This window comes from Siphateles boraxobius, unplaced genomic scaffold, assembly GCF_051911475.1.
Source record: "Siphateles boraxobius isolate OS27281-9 unplaced genomic scaffold, OSU_SipBor_1 1, whole genome shotgun sequence".
NCBI classification, from domain to species: domain Eukaryota; kingdom Metazoa; phylum Chordata; class Actinopteri; order Cypriniformes; family Leuciscidae; genus Siphateles; species Siphateles boraxobius.
Window position 1 is genome coordinate 28,266,862 of NW_027508699.1, and position 24,347 is coordinate 28,291,208.

The following is a 24,347-nucleotide window of genomic DNA, read 5'->3' on the forward strand; positions in this document are numbered from 1 at the left end:
AAGGGAGTTTAGGTTTTTATTTAACATACCGACGATAACAGTAGATATTATCTGTAAATTCGGTGGAGGAAAACTACAGGATAATGTAACGTCTGAACCCTATTGCATAATTAAAACTAAAGTAAAATCATGCAATTAAATGAAATAAAAATTGAGATAATATTAGATTGCCATGGCCCTACATTGGATAAGTGTTTTTGAGATTGATGGATAAATCATTTTAAATTGATTGTATGATGGGCATTTTAGTTAATTTCACTTTTACCCTCAGTAAGATTTTATTATAGCTTTTACATTTCAGGAATGCTTATTGTAAAGAAACAATCACATACATTTTTATGCCTCAGTGTTTTTGTATGTGGTTTGACATCAGTTTTGTCACAGTGGGCTTCAGAGCACATTAATACACAGCAGAGTCAGACACACACACATCCTTGATCATCAGAGGAACTGAATTTGATGATATTTCAGAGTAAAATCTCTCCTGGAACTCAGTGCCATTTTCTCCTCCATATTTGCTTCTCCTCAGGATGTATTTAGGAAAGTCATTTGCTCTCTGGATGTACCAGAATACATTTTCTTGTACTGAATCTGTTTTATATTACACTCTAATGTCACAGATCATCCTTCAGCTTCAGGCACATGTTTGTCTGGCTGATCAACTGTGTCCTCTGATCTGCACTCTGTAAAGATTTAAGAAATGTGTTTATGAACAATACAATACAAGTTGTAAGCAATTGAATTAATGTGTAGCTGTATTTAATGAAGATTCATACCAAAAATGAATAGTGCGAAGAGAAATATATTCTTTCATTTGTGTGACAAGACTGTCTATCCTGAAGACACTTTGAAGTAAATCAGTGAATATGAGAGTTTTGCTTTTAGTATTATAATGATGGTCCAAGGAGGAGCTTGTGGATACACATGAAAGGTTCTGTAGTCAAAGGAAATATTGAGTCATTACTGCCCTCTTATGGTTAACTGCAAGTATTGCATAGCTGAAACACTGCCATCTCATAGAGGACTAAAGGACCTCATCGTATGGTTTTAATATAATTTATCTTTCATACAGTCACACAAATTCACATTGTTTCAATGTTTCACATCCAATTTAGAATTGTATTTTTTAAATCATTTTTGCATTAGATTCATTACATATTTTTATACTAGCTTTCTTTTTACAATCTCTGTGTTTCTCTCATTGTAACAGGTTTTTGGACAGTGTGGATGTGTTTCCTGTCACTGTGGGCCTCAGAGCACAGTAATACAGAGCAGAGTCTGATACAGCAGCAGAAGAGATCTTCAGATCCACATGTTCCTTTCTTGTAATGTTAACACTGAATCTTGAATCTACATTAGACACCTGAGCTTCTTTTGCAGCACTGTATATGAGGACAAGAAATTCAGGTTTTGATCTTCTATACTGACGATACCAGTGGAGATAATCTTGAGTTCCAGAGGCAGAAAAACTACAGGATAATGTAACACTTGAACCCTCCTCAGCAAAAACATCTGTTTTGTTTGGTTTGATGGCATTTCCAAACACAGCAGCTGAAACAGAAGATATACATTTGTACGTTTTTAGTGAGATGTTTTTAATAAAAACTATTTTTTAACAAAAAATATAATAATTAACCAAATAACATACCAGCTGAAGCACAGAACAGGATAACTGAATGAAAATCCATTATTCAAGTGTTCACTGTGAGAAGAGTCAGACTGAATCGTTTCATCCACAATCTCTTTCAGACACCATGAGATCATGTCAGATCTGTGAACACTGAGTCCCTCCTCTCTGAGCAACATCATGTCTATATTTCACACATGGGGAACAGAAGAAAGAGCCAATCACACTCATCAGTGTTTTCTCTTGTTTTCTCTCTGCTATTAAAGGTCAACTTCAGGATTTAGCATTAAGCTTTGTATCAGTAGAAAACCAGTAGTATTTTCGAAAATACCGTGCTATCCCCCCCCCCCCTCATATCCCCCTGATATGACAGATTTATGTATTTTTAGTCTGGGAAAAATCCTCCGATGACGCAAAAATTGTCATTTTGCGTCATCGGATGATTTTTGGGCCAGAGGCTTAAAACTACAGCCAGTACTAGTAGCTAGTTCCGCATGTTTTCACCACACCCATATGGGGCGGGATCTCACTCACAGAAAGTAAAGATACGCCCAGTCCCAATGTGCATACTATCCACCCTATCCGCTCTAAATAGTATTGACAGTTACTAATGTCACATACTATTTAGGACGGATAGTATGCGAATCAGGACTGGGCCATAGTGTCAGCCATCTTTCTGTAGAAGCTAAGCTAACAGGCTCTTGCTCTGTGTAGAAAGTTTGTATAGTAGTATATCACAAATTCCGAGTTTTGAAGTTGAAATGGCAGAAGGGGATTTCGAATATCTGTTGCGCGAATCTGATGCTCGCGGCTACCTGTACCAGCCGCAATACAGCGATGAACAGTTGCAGGAGATGGAGGAACAAGAGGCGGCCGGAGCAGCTGCTGCAGCATGGGAGCAAGCCTGACTCGAGCCCGGCCAGACTCGAGCTGGGGCGGACTGGTGGTGTCAGTGCTCTCGCTGTGCGCCTATGGAAACAGATAGAGAGTCCTATTGCTGTTGCGAATTTCAGCGTTGCCATTTTCTTCTGGACGAGATTAATTGGAAACGCCAGCCAAAGCCCGCAGGGACAAACGGACGGCTTAGTGTAAAGTGAGTATTTGGTTTGTTTATTTATTTTTTACTAAGACGTAAATGGTAAATGGACTGCATTTATATAGCGCTTTCACAGACCCAATGGCCACCAAAGGGCTTTAAATATTGCCTCACATTCTCCCATTCAATCACTCATTCATACACCGACGGCGTAAGACGTAAAGGCAGGGTAGGTAGAATTCCCCAAAAATACTTTTTACCAAATTTGTTTAAACTATCTTTATATATCAATGCATAATTAAAATGTAAGTAATTTGGAAAAGAAATTATAAAAATCGAGTGTCTGTAGTCCTCTCAGGACTGCAATAAACACAGCTCATTATTCCATTAACTCCCACCCCCTCCCTTCTAGGCTCCTTCCAAAGCCACGCCCCCAAAACACATGAACGCGCAATCCCGGCCGTTCGCTCAGCTGGAAGAGTCGGACGCGTTTACCAGCGCCGAGCAGAGACGAGCGCAGTGCATGTAGTGACATCATGTCAGAATCACAAGTAATAAAATAACTAACTTTATCAGTATGAATATAAACAATTAACATGGCTGTTAGTACTCACTATCAAGCTCGCATATCGATACTGGTAAAGTTTAAAACAGTTTACTAGCTCATAACCGAATCAAACTGAATATAAGGCAAAGCTATAAATATCTTCATTGATACACGTTTGTCGTTACTATCAGTTACACTGTGATGAAAGTGAATTTGTAAGATTCACAACATATACAGGTGTTTTGCATGTAAGAGTTTCCACGATGAAAGCACTGTTGACACTGATGAGGACTACACTCCGGAGACAAGTACCGCATCGTCGGCTCAAGGACAGGTCCGGGGTCGAGGGCGAAGCAGAGGAGGTCGTGCAAGGTATTGCTTATTTATCGTCTCAACCCTGGCTCACTAACAGTAACGTTATACCAGTCGACACCAAAGTTACACTGTCATAGCTAAGCCAGTGTAACGTTAGTTATGCTACGTAACGTTAGGTAGCTATATTAGGTAGCTACGTGTGCTAGTGATACATGCTTCATGAAAAATATTAATGCCATCAAAATGAAAACAGCAAGATTACCTGTCCAGCAGAAATAAAGCGATCATGGAGTCACTTTTCAGCCACTTGAGATCCCTCAGTCGTCGCCACCACTGGAAAGCCACGCCGATATTGACTCTCGTATGATTTCTTGATTTATCCAAAGACTTTTTGTTCATAGCCTTTTCAAATACTGTCTTCCTTTTTTTAACTTGTTTGACTTCGCTGCCTCTGAATGCAGGTACTGAGAATTTTGACTGTTCTTTCTCTGCAATAATTGTTATTACTAGCTTCTGTGCCTCTTCAAGCGGATGCGCGCATTTGGACTGCTCCTGTATCAGCAGAGGTGGTATCCATGGTAGCGAGGGAGAGTGACAGTCGCCCCAGCCAATGATTTCTTTCGTCCCGAATGGAATAATGAGCTGTGTTTATTACAGTCCTGAGAGGACTACAGACAATCGGTTTTTTAAAATTTCTTTTCCAGAGTACTTACATTTTAATTATGCATTGATATATAGAGACAGTTTAAACAAATTTGAAAAAAAAAATGTTTTTGGGGAATTCTACCTACCCTGCCTTTAATGAACAGAGTTTGGACACTCGGCATTATCACAATGTTCTTCACGCCTAGTCAGCTGAGCTATTGTTGTTATATTTACATCTATGCTAGCATACTGTATGTGCAAATAGTTCACATTGCTAACCTTGTGCTTAACGTTACTGTTTTGTAGACAATATCGCCGACGCCTAACAGCCTACTGTCACTTTATGGAATGGGTCCTGCAAGGCGAGAGACATATTAAAGGCTATCATCTCGTGTTGCCCACCTGTGTTGTCCAGGATATCAGATGGAGATATCCAGCTCCTGACAGGCAATACTGTGAATAAGGAAACAGCTGAAGCTCTGGAAGAGCTTTGAGTGTAAAAGTGTTAATATTAATTATTTTTTTAATTAAAAGTTATAACTCACATTGGTTGTGGTTCTTTTTATAAAGCTTTACTGTTACTAGAGTATGTATTAGCCTAGAGAATGTGTGGAGAAAATTTCCGGATACTGCCGCCTGTAACCGGTAGGCGTGGTTAGCCTGGCCTTGTAAGGACAGCAAAGCAAGTGCATTCTGGGAGTTGTTGTCTTTCAGCCACATGAGTAAAAAATACATTTTCTGCCTTTTCTCAGTCTAGAATGCTTCAATTTCAAAAATAATTTCACATTTCTACTATATAAATGACCACTATTAAATACACATTCATCTTCCCAGAGCTGAAGTATCCCTTTAATGTGTTTTATGTGTGATTTCGGAATATGTTTTAAATAAGAAATATATTGTCCTGAAAATTATAATTTGCTATGTTTTTGAATTTAAACATACATTCAAATACATAACATACATTTCAAAAGAATGCTATGTTTGAAAAGTTTGAGAAATATACATTTTTACTTTCGGTACACAAATATACAGTAAAAATGTATATTTCTCAAACTTTTCAAACATAGCACTCTTTTGAATGTTTGATATATATGTACTACTGTAATTTTACATTACCAACATGATATTAGATATATTGTGTTATTTTTCGTATTAGCCTAAATCAAATTATATCAAACAGCATTAGACAAAATTCAGAACTTAAAAAAAACTGTCTTTCATGAATTTAAATTAAATTGGTCACACTCAACTGGAAGCTGAATTGGAATTAGAATATCAGGAAGTGGAATGAAAATCCATACAATTAATGTTAAATGTACACTTTATTTTAATGTGTCCTTATATTAATTAACTAAATGTACTAACACTCTTTCAAAAAGTTTCAATGGGGTTTTATAGAAGCCTTGGGTTGTTGACTCAATTTTTAAAGAACCCTTGATGCCCAAAAGGTTCTATATAAGGAGAAATGTCTTAAATGATTGCATGCTTTCATTGTTACCTTTTTTTATCCTGATAAAATACAAGCTGTACTTTATGTAGCTATATTACAATCTTTACAAGCTGTTTAATTCTTTAATTTAGTTATAATAAAAAATGATTAAAACGTGTATGAATTAAAAACAAATCAATAAAATGATCCCATGAGGGAACCCTAAAATGTGCTATATATATTATGAGCTTGACAGAACCCTTTAAAGTTCTATACAATATAATCTTCTCTTCTAAGAGTGAATAGGGTTAGGATTAAGGTTTGGTTTAAGGCTAGTTGTTTGTAATTATTCCTAATAGTTATTACTAATGTAAATACATGTAACATGGACGCTGTAAAATAAAGTCTTACCAAAGTTAATATATTAACTTTTAAGGCATTTTAAAAACTACATTTATATCTAAGAAATAGAGAAAGCAGTTTAATAAATGTATGTTTCTGCAAGAGAATGGAGATTATATAGAAATGATGAAAATGATATCTGGACATACTGTAATGCTTCTTTTCTGAAGATTCTAATTCATGCCTTACAACAAAGACTTAATTTCAGGTGTTACCACATATTTTATTATATTTGGGGCTGGATAGATTGTGGTTTTGATTGTGGTTTTCACTAGATCGGTTCAAAGTGAAAAGAGCTTCAGGTTTTTGTACGACATGTTTCATGTTTTGTATCACTGGGCTCCAACTCTCAGAGCACAATAATAGAGAGCTGAATCTGTCAGACGTACATCATTAATCGTGAGTTCAGTGGATGTTTGTGATGCAGTCGAATGAAACCGAGGGTCAGAGGTGTCTTCATATGCACCCGCTGACCGTGCATTTTTGCGTAATAAATATTGCGGTTCTTTGTTTGGATACTGTCTGTACCAGTAAAGATAAACATATTCACTACTTGTACTATATGAGCAGCTCAGCTTGACAGTTTCTGTTTCTTTAGAGTTTTTTTTTGTCTCTTCATCTGGCTCAATGTTGTCTCCAGACACCAAACCTGTCAACAATTAAGAAATATATATATATATATATATATATATATATATATATATATATATATATATATATATATATATATATATATATATATATATATATATATATATATATATATATATATTTGATTTCTGAAAGCAAGGTTGACAAAATAATGTTGCAAACACATTTCAAATCATGTTTCACAAGAATACAAATGACTAAATTAATACAAATGTAGCCTTTGGGGATTGAGAATTAAAAACAAAGTAAATATGTACAGGATTACATTACTTATTTAATAAATATTGTACCTGTTCCCACAATGAGAATAAGTATGAGGCATCTGTCCATGTTTAATCAGATCAGCTCAGTTCTCTGTTGAGGATCTCAGTTCTCTGAGCTGTAAGTCACTGAAGATCACACAGAAACACACACAGGAACTTCCTCCTCGCTGAACTTCCTGCTGCTGTTCACTTTCATCCATATGATGCTGTATACTGTATAATATATTGTATTTGTTTGTTTTGTGTGTTAATAATTGCACTATGTATTATAGCATAATGTGTATAAAATAATCTGTTAAAATCAAAATGTTATGATCTGAACAGGAGAAGCACATGTTAAATTTATTGGCTGAGATTCAGCTAATGTGTTTTGTGTTTTGTAAAAATAAAAAAATATATAAATTTAAATCGGGTCATAGGATTTTTTTTTCTATTCTAAAATTATAGTTCCCTTTCAAGGGAACTCGAGCTGCGTTGAGACGCGGTGGGAACGCTCTGCGTGATTGCGTCGTGAAGCACGTGTATTATCAGTCCAATGGAAGAGCGAGACGTCATAGGTGGTGACGTCATAGACCAGGAAGCTATAAAGCACACCAGAAAACAGACCGCGACAGCTTCTGTTGCCTTCAGCAAGCGATCTGTGTATTCTGTCCTTGTCATATTTATTGTTGTCTGTCAAGTTGCAATATATATATATATTATGGCAAAAGAGAGCAAGCAGCTTTTGTGTTGTTCCCTGCCCACGTTATATCACGGGTGGGGACACACACATCAGCTTTTTGTTACTATTTGGGAGTGGAGCATGCCACAGTCAGTTCTCGAGGGGGCTGACTGTGAGCATTGCGAGAAACTGTCCGTGAGGACGCTCCGCTCCCGCCGGGCGTTCTTCGAGGAGGATGGTTCGGTTCGCGCTCCCCGCGCGGGTCCCGCTGTTGCCGATGCACGGCGGCGACTCGCATTTTGGGGTTCGCAAACGGATCTGACAGCGGGGGTTGGGACGGGCTCCGCCCTATCTCAGCTTTCACCTGCCAGATCCAGTGCTGGCGATTTCCAGTTCCGAGGAATTGTTATCGTTAGTGTTTTGTTTAGAAAAGGAGAACAAAACAAATAAAGATATTAAGAAAAGGCAGATGTTTGAGTTTTCAATAAATGAAAAAATAAGTCAGCTCATAACTCTGTTGAATAAAGAGGAGCTTTAAAAGGAGGTTTATCTAGTGCTGTTGCTAGTTAAATATTTTCTGGCCAGCTGAACTTTATGAGAGTGAAAATAAGGAGTTTATTAGATGAAATAAATCTAAAAACAGAAAAACTCTGTATCTCAGCCTCCTCGTCGGGGACTGCCGTTTTTCCCTATCTCCACACCACACTGAGGTGTCAAGATCGTGGAATAAGTCGGTTTCTATTTTATGTGTTTAATGCCCTACGTCTAACTATAGTAATGCTATGGGTATTAAGTATCATGGTATGACAGTGCCTCGGGTTAAAGAGACGCTTGCTAGCTTTCTCTCTCCCGAGTCGGCGTCATAATTTTTAACCCCGACGTTACCCACCAGCCATCTAAATAAAATTTTTTATTAGGCAACGCTGGTGGGTAAATTATAAAGACATGGATGAATGTGAGGTTGTCAGCACTGACGCTATTCGAGAATTGCGTCGTGCAAAAACAGATAAACTATACTGGGGAGGGACGGTTTCGAGAAATCGTTTCTCCTCTGCGTCCTCTGGGTGGCGACTCTCTGAGGAGGGTCGCACACGGCCAGTTCGGTTGTTTTCCTGCTGGTGGCCACGGACTGATATATATATATATATATATATATATATATATATACACGTTTTTCTGATTTAAAAGTAAAGAAAAATAAGATAAAATTATATCTGTTCTTCTGGATGCTCCGCTTTCAAAAAACTAAGAATAAACCGTTCAGCGGCGTTCCAGAGGTTTCTTCCTCACCAATCTATGTTCCTGAGACTGCTGGGCGGAGCAGTCTCAGTCTACTAAGCTCCTCGCAGCACAGCGAGCATCGCCATTTGGGTCCTCCACAATCAAAGGGGACTTGGGTGGCGGTAGCAGTCTAGCCAGTTAGAGATATGCAAGATCTGAGGACTATTTTATCTCTAAAAAAGCTTGGACAATAGGAAGCCCTGATGCCGAGGCTATCAGGCTTCTAAAGGGTGGTCCCCTCCGGGGTAGGGATGGTTTTTGAGAAAATCGTTTCTCCTCGGCGCCCTCTGGGTTGCGACTCTCTGAGGAGGGTCGCAGCGCTGCCAGTTCGGTTTTCCTGCCGGTTTGCCGTTCAGGACACCAAGGTGTCAGTGTCCCCAAACGATCCTCCGAGGGGGGTCGTAGAGCAGTCAGTTCGGTTTCCCTGCCGGTTCGCCGTTTCAGGGTGCCGAGGTGCCTGCTTTTTCCAATGATCCTCCGAGGAGGGTCATTGGAACTAACTTATTTAAAGGGAGGCAAGATCTGAGGACTGTCATCTCTAATAAAGCTTCTGAGGGCTTCTCCGGGGCAGGGACGGTTTTGAGAAATCGTTTCTCCTCTGCGCCCTCTGGGGTGCGACTCTCTGAGGAGGGTCGCAGCGCTGCCAGTTCGGTTGTTCCCTGCCGGTTCGCCGTTCAGGGCACCGAGGTGTCAGCGTCCCCATACGATCCTCCGAGGAGGGTCGTAGAACGGTCAGTTCGGTTGTTCCCTGCCGGTTCGCCGCTTCAGGGCACCGTACTGACTGTTCAACCAAATCCAGAGGCCAGTCTTGAGAGACTGGTTCCCCTAGTAGAATTTCTGGCAGCGTGGAAACTACTGCCACATATTTCTCGGTGGGTCCTGCACACTATAGAAAAGGGTTCAGAATTCGGTTCTTGTCCGCCCAGATTTCTAGGGGTCCTCCCCACTGTGGTGGACCCCGAGCAGGCTTTGGTTATGGAGCAGGAAGTACTGACACTTCTGCAAAAGGAGCTGTAGAAGGGGTTCCTCCTCCCGGCAGACAGTCAGGGTTTTACTGCCATTACTTCATTGTTCCGAAAGAGGATGAGGGGTTGCGTCCTACTCTAGACCTCCGTCAATTAAACAGCATATTATGCTTACGCTAAATATGATTGTGTCACAGATTCAGTCCGAGGACTGGTTTGTCACAATAGACTTAAAGGACGCTTACTTATCTATCCATCCTCATCACAGGAGGTTCCTGAGGTTTGCTTTCAGGGGCGAAGCATACCAGTATCGGGTTCTTCCATTCGGCCTAGGTTATCACCCCACACCTTTTACAATATGCGTGGATGCAGCTCTGGCTCCTCTGAGATTCCAGGGCATTCGCGTATTAAATTATATCGACGATTGGTTGATTTTTAGCTCAGTCCGAGCTTTTGGCAGTTCAACATCGAGATGTCGTTCTGTCCCACATAAGGAGGTTGGGGTTGCGGCTCAACACCAAAAAGAGTGTACTCCTCCCAGCTCAGAGGACCACTTTCTAGATGTATTATGGGATTCGACAACAATGCAAGCACGTCTGTCTCCTGCACGTATTTCTGCGATTCTCACAGCCGTAAAGAATGTAAAACTAGGTCAGTCACTCACTGCAAACAGTCTCTGAGACTGTTGGGGCTCATGGTAGTTGCGTCTAACGTAGTTACTTTTGGCCTTCTGTACATGAGACCCCTGCAGTGGTGGCTCGGGACCAAGGGGTTTTCTCCGAGGGGAAATCCGTTTTCGCATGATCAAGGTCAAGCGGCTATGCCTTCGTGCCTCGGTCATGTGGAAGAAGCCTTGGTTTCTCGCCCAGGGCCCAGTGCTGGGTGCTTCTTGTCGACGCGTCACGCTATCGACGGATGCTTCACTCACAGGATGGGGGGCGGTCATGAGTGGCCACTCGGTGAACGGTCTTTGGCTGGGGCTCATGGCAGTTGCGTCCAACGTAGTTACTTTTGGCCTTCTGTACATGAGACCCCTGCAGTGGTGGCTCGGGACCAAGGGGTTTTCTCCGAGGGGAAATCCGTTTTCGCATGATCAAGGTCACGCGGCTATGCCTTCGTGCCTCGGTCATGTGGAAGAACCTTGGTTCCTCGCCCAGGCCCAGTGTTGGGGGCTTCTTGTCGACGCATAATGCTATCGACGGATGTTTCCCTCACAAGTCGGGGGAAATCATGAGTGGTTGGTCGGCGAAGGGTCCGGACAACAAACTGATGGTCTCGTATATCAGAGCAGATATCCTGTTGAGGCAGGGGCTGTGGCCCGGGGAATGGAGACTTCACCCCGAGGTGGTGGAGCTTCTTAGGGAGAACTTCGGTCAAACTACAAGTCGACCTTTCGCATCGCTTGTACAATGCATTGCCCTTGTGTTTCTCCCTCACACATCCAGCTCCGCTTGGACTGGATGTAATGTAATAGGTGTGGTTGCCACTACACCTATACGCTTTTCCCGATATCTTTGCTCCTGGGAGCTCTGGAGTTGTGGATACTGTGGGCTCGGCCTCTGAGGGGGCCCAGCTCATAGATTCAGGTTTCTCGACCGAGGTCGTGGAGACCATACTCCAGTCTAGAGCTCCCTCCACGAGAAGACTAATATGCTGTTCTCTGCCTGGTGCAGAGAACGCCTTCTGAATCTCGTTTCTGCCCTTTTGGTACAGTACTTGATTTCTGTAATGAATGTTTCTTTGCTGGGCTAATGCATGAGGCTGAGGCCTGCACGTACTTGGATTTGCACCTGGTTGGTGGTAGTATTTCTTCACCCCAGATCGGGTTGTATTTCTAGGTCCCTACTAAATGTGCGGGTCATTTGTGCTCCAGGCCTTCTGTCCTCCACCTTTTATACCCCAGATCAGGAAAATCTTAAATCTGTTATGCCCTGTCCGGGCTTTGGATGCTTAGGTCCACAGAGCTGCTCAGTGGCGTTTATCAGAACAATTATTTGTCTGCTTTGGGTAACTTAAGATAGGTTGCCCTGCATCTAAACAGATAATGAGCAAGTGGGTAGTTGAGGCTATCTCACTTGCTTATGAAGCGGCCGGACAGCGTTCACCTGTGGCTGTTCAGGCCCATTCTACTAGGAGTATGGCTGCCTCTAGGCTTTAATTTCGGGTGTTTCCCTTCAGGATATTTGTAATGCGGCAGGCTGGTCCTCACCTCATACATTTGTCAGATTTTATGACCTACACCTCTCCACTCCCGGGGCTAGGTTGCTTGCTTCTAGTGTGCGCAAGGACTTCACACAGAACGGGCATTTGTCTTATGGCGTAGTGGGTATGGGGTTCCCACCGCATCTCAACGCAGCTCGAGTTCCCTTGAAAGGGAACGTCTCAGGTTACGTATGTAACCCTGGTTCCCTGAGAGGGAACGAGACGCTGCGTTCTCCCGCCATACTTCCTGCATGCCCTGATCGACTTGCTTCAGGCTTTTTCAGAAGCTGTCGCGGTCTGTTTTCTGGTGTGCTTTATAGCTTCCTGGTCTATGACGTCACCGCCTATGACGTCTCGCTCTTCCATTGGACTGATTATACACGTGCTTCACGACGCAATCACGCAGAGCGTTCCCACCGCGTCTCAACGCAGCGTCTCGTTCCCTCTCAGGGAACCAGGGTTACATACGTAACCTGAGACGTTTTATTACAGTTTATAAATATTGGGTTGTTTCTACACGTTTTGGTCGAATACGGACAAACCCAACAAATTTAAAAAAAATGTAATTAATAAATTTAAACCACTGGTTGGGTTTGTCTATATTTGACCCAAACATGTGTTGAAACAATCCAACATTTTTAAAGTGTAAAATATAAATGTATAATGTAATTGTAATGTTTCTCTATTATAATTGATGTACACCTTATGTATAGGCCCTACCTGCACTATTATGATGCATTACAATCATTTGAGATGTTTTAATAGTTGTTACAATTGACGTTTTTTTTTTTAATAGATATTCTGAATTTCATTGTGGGCAGTATTATTGGGATTTAATGTAACACATATTTCATATTGTCACACAGACACATATTGTAATAATGAATAGATAAAAACAAGCATCTAGCTCTATATTACTGTTATTGGCAGTTACAGCTTTTTTTCTCATTGTCATTTTCTCTGTCTCTGTGTTTCTCTCTTGTCTCTCATTGTAACAGGTTTTTGTATAGACCTGATGTGTTTCCTGTGACGGTGGGCCTCAGAGCACAGTAATACAGAGCAGAGTCTGACACTTCAGCAGAGGAGATCTTCAGAAACACAGGGATTTGTTGCTTTTTTTCAAATTTAACAGATAATCTTGGATCTACATCAGACACCTGAGCTTCTTTTGCACTACTGTAGGTCAGTACTAGAAATTCAGGTTTTGATCTTCCATACTGACGGTACCAGTAGAGATTATCTGTAGTTGTAGAGGAATAACTACAGGACAATGTAACATTTGAGCCCTTCTCAGCAACTACATTTGTTTCGCCTGGTTTGATGTCATTTCCAAAGACAGTATAGCTGAAAAGGAAGAGGGACATTTGTAGGTTTAGTGTTTTTATTAATTTAATACAGAAATGAATCTACCCAGTAAATATACATTCCAAATGAGACACAACAGAATAACTGAATGAAAATCCATTGTACAAGTGTTCACTGTGAGAAGAGTCAGACTGAATCGTTTCATCCACAGTTTTTTTAGACACGATGAGATCATCTCAGATCTGGAGTCCCTCCTCTTTCGATATAAAGGGCAATCCCGAGACGAAATAAGCATTTTTTTCGAATGAAGAGATTTTTGGGCCAGGCTTTTTACTGCTATTATGTGAAACAAATGTATCTGTTCATCAGTGTTGTAACAATATACATTAGATATCAGGCAGGGAGATATATGGACTATATATATGGAGTTTATTCTTCAAACAAGGCAAAAAAGGGACATTCAGGTAATAAACTTCAAGTAATTCATCAAATGCATAAACATCAGACTTAACACAGGAAAGCAAGCACAACAAGTGCATAAAAACTCCAGAGTCCGTTATAGCCAACAAAAGCATATATACGACTAAACTGTACGACGATAGCACCTATTGAATCGTTTAGGCTACGATTTAGTAATAAAAGAATAGAACACCATCAGCATGCGTATGGAGCTAGAATTGTGTCTTTATTACATGCGAGAAAATAAATGATCTGAGAGAAAAAAAAAGTTGCACTAGTTGCCTTTTGCTTCGGAGCATCTTTGATGTCTCTGAAGAGTGCTGTTGTATTCAACGAGCGAGTGTGTCGGTGTTCTTACGGGAAGACCTCTCCAGTGTTGGTGTTCTACAGCGTGGTGCAGCGGTGATCACGAGCTTCTCAGCTCTCAACTGCTGTTTTAACAGCATCAAATTTCTATTGTTTGTTTGTGTGTTGACGGTTGGTTAGAGGGCGAGAAGTGAGTGCTTCACTGTTGATTGAAAGACTATTCAGTGTTTGCAGCGGTCATTCCCTCTGTGCTCCGGCACTGGTGACGGTCCCATTTCCTAAAAGAGCAACACGGGTGTGAGTGCGTCTTTTTCAAGATGCCATTCCATCCGTGCGTTTCTGGGTGCGGTCTGGCACTATCCCCCTCTGACGGTCACTAAAGTTGTGTCGCATGTTTGGGCTTACAGCATGCCGAGGCAGCTTTCGTGGATGAGTCATGTTCTCACTGCGGGAACATGACCATCTCGGTGTTGAGATCTAGACTCGCCTTCGTCAAAAGCATTGGTGCAGTCCCCACCTCTGGGCCCCGCCCTTGTTCTTCCTCTGGGTTACCTTCCCAGAGAAAGACTGGGGTGCCGTCCAAGCTGGGTGATCTGAGGATCACAGTGAGGGGTAATCCGCCCGGCCAGGCCCCGTGGGTCCCTCACTCCTCTTTCACACCGCAACCGGTGGAGCTACCCATTGATCCCGCTGGTCCCTCTGTAATGGACAGGCCAGCCGTGTCATTTGGGGCCCCTCCAGGGGATACGATGTCAATCGCAGCATCGGAGGGGGAGCTGAACTCTGGAGATGACGACTCGGCTGCACTGCCTCCCTCCGAGAGACCAGTGTTGCCCGAGCCAGATCCAGAAATGTCAGCTATGCTGAAAAAAGGCCGCCGAGGCGGTAGGGCTCGTGTGGAACCCTCCACCGTGTCCCGAGCCGTCTCGGTTGGATGATTGGTATATCGGGGCGGGCCGTACTGGTTCTCAGTCCGCCGCCCCGGTTCCTTTCTTTCCTGAAGTGCATGAGGAGCTTACGATGGCATGGTGGCACCTTTCTCTGCCAGAAACCGCCTGAGTAGCTCCTCCCCCCTCACTACCCTTGATGGCGGAGCGGTGAAGGGTTACGAGGCTATCCCTCCGGTGGAGCGGGCCGTTGCGATGCAGTTTTGCCCAACGGCGGCCGCTTCCTGGAGAGGTGATCCTCGTCACCCCTCTAAAGCCTGTAAGTTCTCGTCCGCTCTTACGGGCAAGGCTTACAAAGCTTGTGGGCAAGCCGCTTCCTCCTTGCATGCCATGGCGTTGCTCCAGGTCCACCAGGCCCAGGCACTCATGAACATGCACGAGGGTAGTTCGGACCGTGAGCTCATGAGTGAGCTCCGCACTGCAACTGACCTCGCCCTCTGGGCGACGAAGGTTGCAGCTCGCGCGGTCGGTTCGGCGATGTCCACACTTGTGGTCCAGGAGCGCCATCTCTGGCTCAACCTGGCCGATATGAGAAAAGCGGACAAGGTTCGGTTCCTGGACTCTCCCATTTCCCAGGTTGGGTTATTCGGCGACGCTGTGGAGAACTTTGCCCAACAGTTCTCTACAGCTCAGAAACAGACGGAGGCCATCCGGCACATCCTGCCTCGGAGGGACGCTGCTGCCTTCACCCGCCCGCTGAGGTCAGATCCTCCGCCTGTTCGTCGCCGAGGGCGTCCGCCCGCAGCCGGCTCAGCTCCCGTCGGACCATCGCAGCAGCCTTCACCCAGGTTCCGGCATGGAGCCGGCCGCGGAAGGGGCGCCCAGCCTGCTCCAGGCGCTGCCAAGCCAGGTGGTAAGCATCAGCGCAAAAGGAAACGCTGAACCTGGACGGGCTCTCAGGGATGGAGGAGTTGCTCGTGGAGTGGTCGCCGATCCACTCCCTCTGGCTGGTTGGAGGGCCGGCTGGAGTTTTTTGTTATGTGTGTGTCTGTTCTGCCGCTGGCCCCTATAAAAATGGGGTCAGCGGTACCCACATATTCAGAAAAAGAGCAAATTTTCTGTTCCTGAGTCCCAAGTGGACCAGTCTGGCGGTGTGACCCTGTAATAGCCTTACATCCCCCAGCTTCCCTTGGTCGCCAGCAGGCAGCTTAGGGCGTTCGAGGACCCGGTCATCCGCCTTCTCACGTCCCCCTGCCGCTAGTGGAGACAGGTAAGTGTTGCAATGCACACTAACACCACTATCTCTACTTTGCTGCCCCACCCCAGGCTCGGCTACCCCGCTCAAGTCAGTGATAATCATCACATTAGGTGTTGAGCAGACGTGCTCTTGAAAATTCAGTGATATTCATCGCACAGAGTGTGGAGCAGTGCTCCTGACTTGTGCGTGCTTATTTTATCCTGCTGGCGAAGGATTTGATATAGACGCTCCTCCAGCCGGTACGAAGGCCAGTTGTGAACTTGTTCTTCGTGCTACTAGGTGTGGGTCGTGACCCTCTTGGCCCAAGATTGGTCTAAAGCTCCGACCTGAGAGACATGTGCTTTAGATCTCTACCTTCCGCACCGCAGGCCATCCTGTGTGTGGCGTGTAAGGGTGGAGTATCAGTACAGTGTCCTTCCCCTCGAGTGCTCCAGAGCCCGTTGGGTCTTCAGGTCAACTGGAAGAGAGTAATCTCGCCCACGGGCTGAGTATCTCTTTTTCAGTTTTGGAGATGGACTCGGTCTAACACGTCTCTCCAATAAGAATGTGTTCAGCTGGTGTTGAAGTGAGAAAGGGTCCCACTGAAAGAACTTTCAGAGGCTCCTGGGGTATATGGTAGTCGCAGCCTTTGGCTTCCTCCATTTGTGACCGATTTAGCGCTAGCTTCATATCGAGTCCCGAGGTGACCGTGGCAGAGCAGCTCACCCTGTGTGACTATAGTTCATCCCGGTCTGCTGCCAAACCCTCTTCAACAGAGGGTCCATGTACAAAGGGCGTGTTTTAACGGGGGCCTGGGCGACCCCCGACTACACGGGCATTCGTGCCTCGAGTTGTTAGACATTGCGACCGTTGCGCAAGTTTCCCTTGCATGTCACAACTCACCCGTCACCTCCTCCTTGGAGTCAGAAGCTTCTGAGGATGCCTTATTCCACTCTTCCCGCTTTACTCAATCGTGCCGCCATCGAGCCTCACGACAGTTATAGCCAGGGCAAGTGGAGACTCCATCCCCTGGGTTCAGCTGGGTCATGACCATTCCGGGGCCACTAAGTTGCCCCCCCGGTTTCATCTTTCCGCCAGTGTTTGTGTAAACCGAGCGGACTACTCTTGGACAAACACTGGGTCTCAGCTGCCCCAGGGGCCCGCAGAAATGAGGTTAACCCCAGTGAGCCTTCTAAAAGTGACTGCGACTCATGGTCGCCTTGCGCCTGCTCAAGTCAGTGGAATCATCACACTTCATGTTGAGCAGAATTGCTCCTGAAACTCAGTGAAGTTCATCGCACTCAGGTGTTGAGCAGCAATGCTCCTGTAGCTCAGTGAGTTCATCACACTCAGGTGTTGAGCAGAAATGCTCCTGTAGCTCAGTGAATTTGTCACACGCAGTGCTGAGCAGAAATGCTCCTGGTGCTCAGTGAAGTTCTTCGCACTCAAGTGTTGAGCAGAAATGCTCCTGAAGCTCAGTGAGTTTATCACACTCAGGTGTTGAGCAGGAATGCTCCTGAAGCTCAGTGAACTTGTCACACTAAAGTGCTGAGCAGAAAATGCTCCTGAAGCCCAGTGATCTTCACATGTTGTGTTGAGCAACGCTCCTGTCTTTTTGCGCCCGTCGCTTGCACTTATGTGCTAAGTCAGGAGAGGAACAGGTCTTCATAGTTGCCCCTTATTGGCCCAACTAGACCTGCTTCCCATCGACAGCCTTCCTGACCTCCCCTGAAAACTCTTTCAGGGACGGGGCACGATGGCACCCGCGTTCTACCCCCGGAGATTCCGGGCGGTCTTACATCTGAACGCGGAGGTTCAGGTGGCTATCACAGGGACATGTGATAGTTACCATCACTTCTGCGAGCACCCCCTAGAAATGAGTAGCGTGCTTACGCCTTTAGAAGTGGAACCTAGTCGTTGAGTGCGTCTTCTCTCCGGAGGGGATCCTGAAAGCTTTCGATCACTTCAGTGCTCTCTTTCCTGCAAAATGGGTTGGAGTAGGCTGTTTTCCTTCACCCTCAAAATGATGTTGCCTCGGTGTTTAAACGACGCTCATCGTGTTGCAGAAGTGTGCAGAAGCATGTTCTGATCATCAGGTTCCTGAGGAGCAAGGTCTTGTAAATTATTGCGTCCCTCTTTATCCTCTTGGGCCTTGTCCCTGGTGCGACTGCACTGCAGAGACCGCCCCTGAGCCACTGCAGGCAGTGAGTTAAAAATTCTGTTATATCAGTTCTCCTGCTCGCGTGGTCTCTACTAGAGGGTAGGGACTTGCTCGCTTTCGGTCAACGTTTTGTGCCTGGAGTCTGGGCCGGCTAACTCTCACAAGCTGAGACCCCGGCTCGGATTGTGCCCAAGGTTCCTACCTCTCCCGTAATAGGAGCAGGTGGTGAGCCTGCAAGCGCTGCCCTGGAGGAGGCAGATCCAGCCCTGGCTTCTCTGTCCGTTCGCTTGGACGTGTACAGAATGCAAGCCATAGACCTCAGACCAGCTCTACAAATATCTGTTGGAACTCAGCAGAGAGGGAAGGCTGTTTCCATGCAAAGTTGCACTTAGTGCTAGCCTTCATTTCGCTAAAAATCCGAGATGCAACATGTCCACTTAGGTGTTGAGCTCCTCTATGATGAGTGTAAAGTGCTCCGCCTGGGCGTTGACGATATGCTTTGCTAAACAGATTCTAGAGTTGGGGGCTGGACGACACCTAGTTGAACCGCTGCTTCCCGTGGGCTCCCTTCTCATGAAGACAGTTTTACCATGAGCCCGGTTCAAGTGTCGGCTTGCTGCGCCATTCCCGTCCTATGGACTGGATACGTGCGCCTTTCTATGCCAGTTGAGTTCCCTTAAAATTGAACCCTGTTGAGTTCCTCCACACCCCTCCGACGTCGGACGTGCGGAACGTCTGGTGTTAGGCCTACCACTCGTAATCAGTGTGGAACCTGTGTTAGGCTGGGTCCATATGTTGCGGTCCCTACGGCGACCCCATATGTGTATTCTTCCACGATGCGGCTCCCTGCGGCGAGCCCGTGTCTTCCCGCGGCAGAGTCTCTCTGCCGTCACTGTCCGGTGTGTCTCCCCCGTCTTAGGCTGGAGCCACCCCAGTGACATTCCATATGTTAGACTGCCCGGTTTCCGCCCAGTTCATATGTGTATTCTCCACGTTACCTCCCTCTGGGTTGGATGTGGCTTCCGCAGCGTCCCTTCCTTCCAATGTACGGGGAACGCTTTCCCAGTGGTCCTGTAGGAACAGCAGTGACTTCCCTGGCCTAAGCCCTGTCCTTCCCCGCCTTAAATTTGCGGGGGCATCAGGAGGCTTTGGTTTAGGCCCTGGAAGGTGGCAGCGTCAGTGGCGTGTTCAAAGGGTGATCCCAATTCAGTCGACGTCGACTGAAGGAGGGAACGGAGGACGTAGTCCCCTTGCCACTACCGCTGGACCACCGCTGACCCCGGGTTACTCTCGGCTCCTCAGCGAAAAGCAACTAGTGCGTGCATCCATTTCCGTATTTACACCCGCGCCGCGGGGGCGGATTGTGTGATGCAAATCACGCACGCCAAATTCCATTGTCTCGTTAAATAATAATCGAAGATGATAGGCTCCCTAGCGTGATCCAAATTCAGTCGACGTCGACTACGTCCTCCGTTCCCTCCTTCAGGGAACGGTGGGTTGCATACGCAACCAGGACGTTTGTATCACTGGGCCTCAACTCTTAGAGCACAGTAATAAAGAGCTGAATCTGACACAGTCGCACTACTAATAATGAGTTCAGTGATTATGAGAGAAGTACTTGACTGAAATCGAGAATCAGAGCCGTCCATAACATGGTTTGATCGAGCTCCATCACGTAATAAATACTGAGGTTCTTCATTAGGATTGTCTGTATCAGTACAGACGTACATATTCACTGTCTGAATCATTTGAGCAGCTCAGCATTACAGACTCTCCTTCTGTTTTGATGATATCAGTTCCTCGGTTTGGCTCATTTATCCACAGCCGTCACATCTGCAAACATTAAGCACAATATTAACTCATTTTGTCTAAAGTTAGCCTAAACATTGTATATTAATTGAAGTTTACAGTTGTTTTAAAGGAAAACCAATAAAATAACAGGTAGTGTTTATAGGGTTTGTAAGCTATTGCTAAATGATCGGAAGTACACATAAATGACAGACCTGACGCCATAATGGAAACCAGCAGCATGTATTTGTTAATGGTGAATATGATCAGATCAGTTGTGTGTTAAAGCTCTCAGTGCTCTGTGCTCAATCTCTGAATGTAAAACCAAAGCGTTGAACCTTCATTAATAGTATGTTTAATAGTATTATTTATGAAAAAATACACAAAATTTGTCAGTTCTTTTCAGGCTCTTTTCTTATAATGTAGTACACATATGAATTTGTTCTGTTGTTCATTGCTGCAGAACACACTTTGTGGCACATTCTACTTGTACAATCTGCTACATAATAAATTTAAACTACTTTTGTATAATGTATAATTAACAATGTGAGGATGCTTGATTCCCTTTTGAATGTCATATTGATTTAAATATTTGATATTTTGTCTGCAATTTTATATCTGGATTCATAAGCTTGGATTCATAAGCTTTTTATCAGTTTGATTATCATTCAGTAATCTACTTATTACTTACATCTGCAGTTTACAGATTCTTTTTCTTAGTCTTTGTCTCTGTGTATTGCTTGTTCTCATTGGATTAAATAAGGAAAGGTTTTTGTACTGTTTTTCTGTATTTCCTGTGACTGTGGGCCTCAGAGCACAGTAATACACAGCAGAGTCTGATACTTCAGCAGAGGAGATCTCCAGAACCACATGGATTTGTTCCTTTTTTGTAACTTCAACAGAGAGTCTTGAATCTACACCAGATACCTCAGGCTCTTTTGCAGCACTGTGGGTTGATACAAGAAATTCAGGCATTGATCTTCCATTCTGACGATACCAGAAGAGATAGTCTGTAACCCCAGTGGAGGAATAACTACAGGACAACTTTACAATTTGTCCCTCATCAGCACCAACATCTGTTTTGTCTGATTTTATGGTATTTCCAAAGACAGCAGCTGAAACAGAAAAGAAATGGGTTGTTTTAATAGAAAGATTTCTTTGTAAACAGTCAATCAATCAATCAATCAAAGAAACACACACCCACTGAGACACAGAACAGAATAACTGAATGAAGATCCATTGTAAAAGTGTTCACTGTGAGGAGTCAGACTGAATCGTTTCATCCACAGTCTCTTTCAGACACGATGAGATCATATCAGTTCTGTGAACACTGAGTCCCTCCTCTCTGAGCAACATCATGTCTATATTTCACACATGGGGAAGAGAAAAATAAGAGCCAATCACACTCATCAGTGTTTTATCTGTGCCATTAATGTGTTTTATGTGTGATTTTGGAATATGTTTGTGATGAGGTTCATTGTAAGGAAGAAGAAGAAGACAGGGTTGGCTGTGACGAACTCATATATTCTTTTATTGAACACTCTTTAATAAAGCAACAAAAACAACACTTACGCTTCACTCAAACAATAGTTCTGTTTTTTTTATTTCAAGCAATACAGACACCACACATTAGTTTGCCGTAGTCTCTCTCCCCCTTTCCCATATAGTCAGCGGCCTTACATCCGGTCTCTCCATGCCAATTACTGCAATGAGAAACAGGCTTTAGTCATTCTGCTCTTGACCTACTCACCGCTCATCTCCTGACTCCCTCTCTGTGTTAAAATTTACACTATTTATTATAGAATTTTGTGTATGAATTGATTCTCAAAAGCACTATTTCATGATCTGAAGAGGATGTTAAACTGTCTTGGCTGAGATTCGGCTCATGTGATTTTGTATGTGGTTTGACATCAGTTTTGTCACAGTGGGCTTCAGAGCACAGTAATACACAGCAGTGTCAGACAGACACACATCCTTGATCATCAGAGGAACTGAATTTGCTGAAATTTCAGAGTAAAATCTCTCCTGGAACTCCTCCATATTTGCTTCTCCTCAGGATGTATTTAGGAAAGTCATTTGCTCTCTGGATGTACCAGAATACATTTTCTTGTGCTGAATCTGTTTTATATTTACACTGTAATGTCACAGATCTTCTTTCAGCTTCAGTCAAATGTTTGTCAGGTTGATCAACTGTGTCCTCTGATCTGCACTCTGCAAAAGTTAAAAAAAAGTGAATGTAGCCTACAGTACAATAGAAAATGTAAGCAATTGAATGAATGTGTATAGCTGCATTAAATTAAGATTCATACCAAAAATGAATAGTGCGAAGAGAAATATATTCTTCAACCTGTGTGACATGACTGTGTTTATGCGTAAGACACCTTGAAGTCCAAATAAATCAGTGAATTTGAGAGTTTTGCTTTTAGTATTATAATGATGGTCCAAGGAGGAGCTTGTGAATACACATAAAAGCTGCTTTATCGTTGAAGGTAATATTGAGTCACTACTGCCCTCTTATGGTTAACTGCAAGTATTGCATAACTGGATCTAAATCTTAATGTAATAAAAGATCTGCACCATTTAATTTTATTTGTTCCTCTCTGTTTATGTATGAGCTAAATTTGTCTGTGAAGTGACACATTATTCATTATTCCTTCCTTAAATTTTTCATACCATTTACCCTGTTAAATCATTAATTGCAAGATACTCTGATATTTACGATTTATGTTCCTTTTGTAAAAGTGGGAAAGCGGTGTTGACGCATTTGTATTTTGAATGCAAAATTATCCAAAATTTTTTGGAACGAATTGGCAGAATTTATCTTCAATTTAGTAAAAATTAAATACTATTTTACTTTAAAGGATATTATTGTGTATTATGAAAACAATGCGTCACCATTAGGCTTCTGTTTGACTTTCAGTTTGTTTTGCCACGTGTGTTCCCCAGTCTGAGTTTCCCGCCACCAATCTGTAACCATGGACACTGATTACCCCCCTCACAGCTGCCTGTCATTTGTAATCTTCATCACTGTGTATTTAGTTCCTGCCTGTCTTCTGTTCAGTGTCCGGTATTGTTTGTTAGTTACACTTTGTTTTGTGTTCACACGCTGTTGCATCTGTCTGCCTGTCTTGTGAATTAAACTCGTTTTTGGATTATACCTGCCGCTCCTGTCCTTCCTTTTTTACTCACCCCAATGTCATCCAAGATATCCATGTCTTTCGGTCCTCTGTGGAAGAGAAAATAAGTTTTTTGAGGAAAACAATTCTGGATTTTTCTTAAAATAATGGAACTCAATGGCAACCAACATTTTGAAGTCCAAATCAATGCAGTTTCAAAGGTCTTTAGGTGCGTCTAGGTCTTTAGGTTTGCACAATCGCAGCTGAGGAAGAGGGTCTTATCTAGCGAAACGATAGGTCATTTAAAAAAAAAATAATAATAATAATATATATATATACTTTTTAACTACAATTGTTCGGATTGAGCAGATCTGCAACGCGCCCGGATCTACGTCATAACGTTGAAAGGTCTGAGTCCCTCCTCTCTGGGCAATGTCATTAAAAATGTCAAAAAATGTCAATGTCAGTAAAAAACAGAAGCCAATTACACTCATCTATGTTCTTGTGTTTTCTGTGTTATATTGTAATTTAGGCTATTAGGTTATACATAAAATAAACCCTGTAAGGCTTGTAAAAGAATTTCTCCTACAGTTTGATCAGTCACACAGTTTCTTTCACTTTTCACTGCATCTGATACAGTACATTGTATCTAGGCCTATTTGGTTATATAAAATTAAATGTTTACAGATGCAGGTTATTAAATTTTTCACCTCCAATCAGGGGCGGATCTACAGGGGGGCAAGGGGGGCAAGGGGGGCAGGTGCCCCCCCCCCCCCCCTCACTCTAGAGCCTTGCCCCCCCCAGCTGCCCCCTAACTTTGATGATCCAAAAATGTACTTGTAAAAACAACTCGCAAGCTTCTCAAAACAGTGAACTAAACGATACATTTACCAAAATTTAACAATTTAATTTTTATTAAAGCCCCTCCCCCTATCCCTCAAATACTTAGTACGTTCCTGGTTCAAACGTGCAGAGCGGCGTACGCTCTGTCTGGCTCTCTAATACACACACACACAGCGAGTCTGCTGCGTAGCGGTGGCCCTGAAACCCGACTGGAGAGA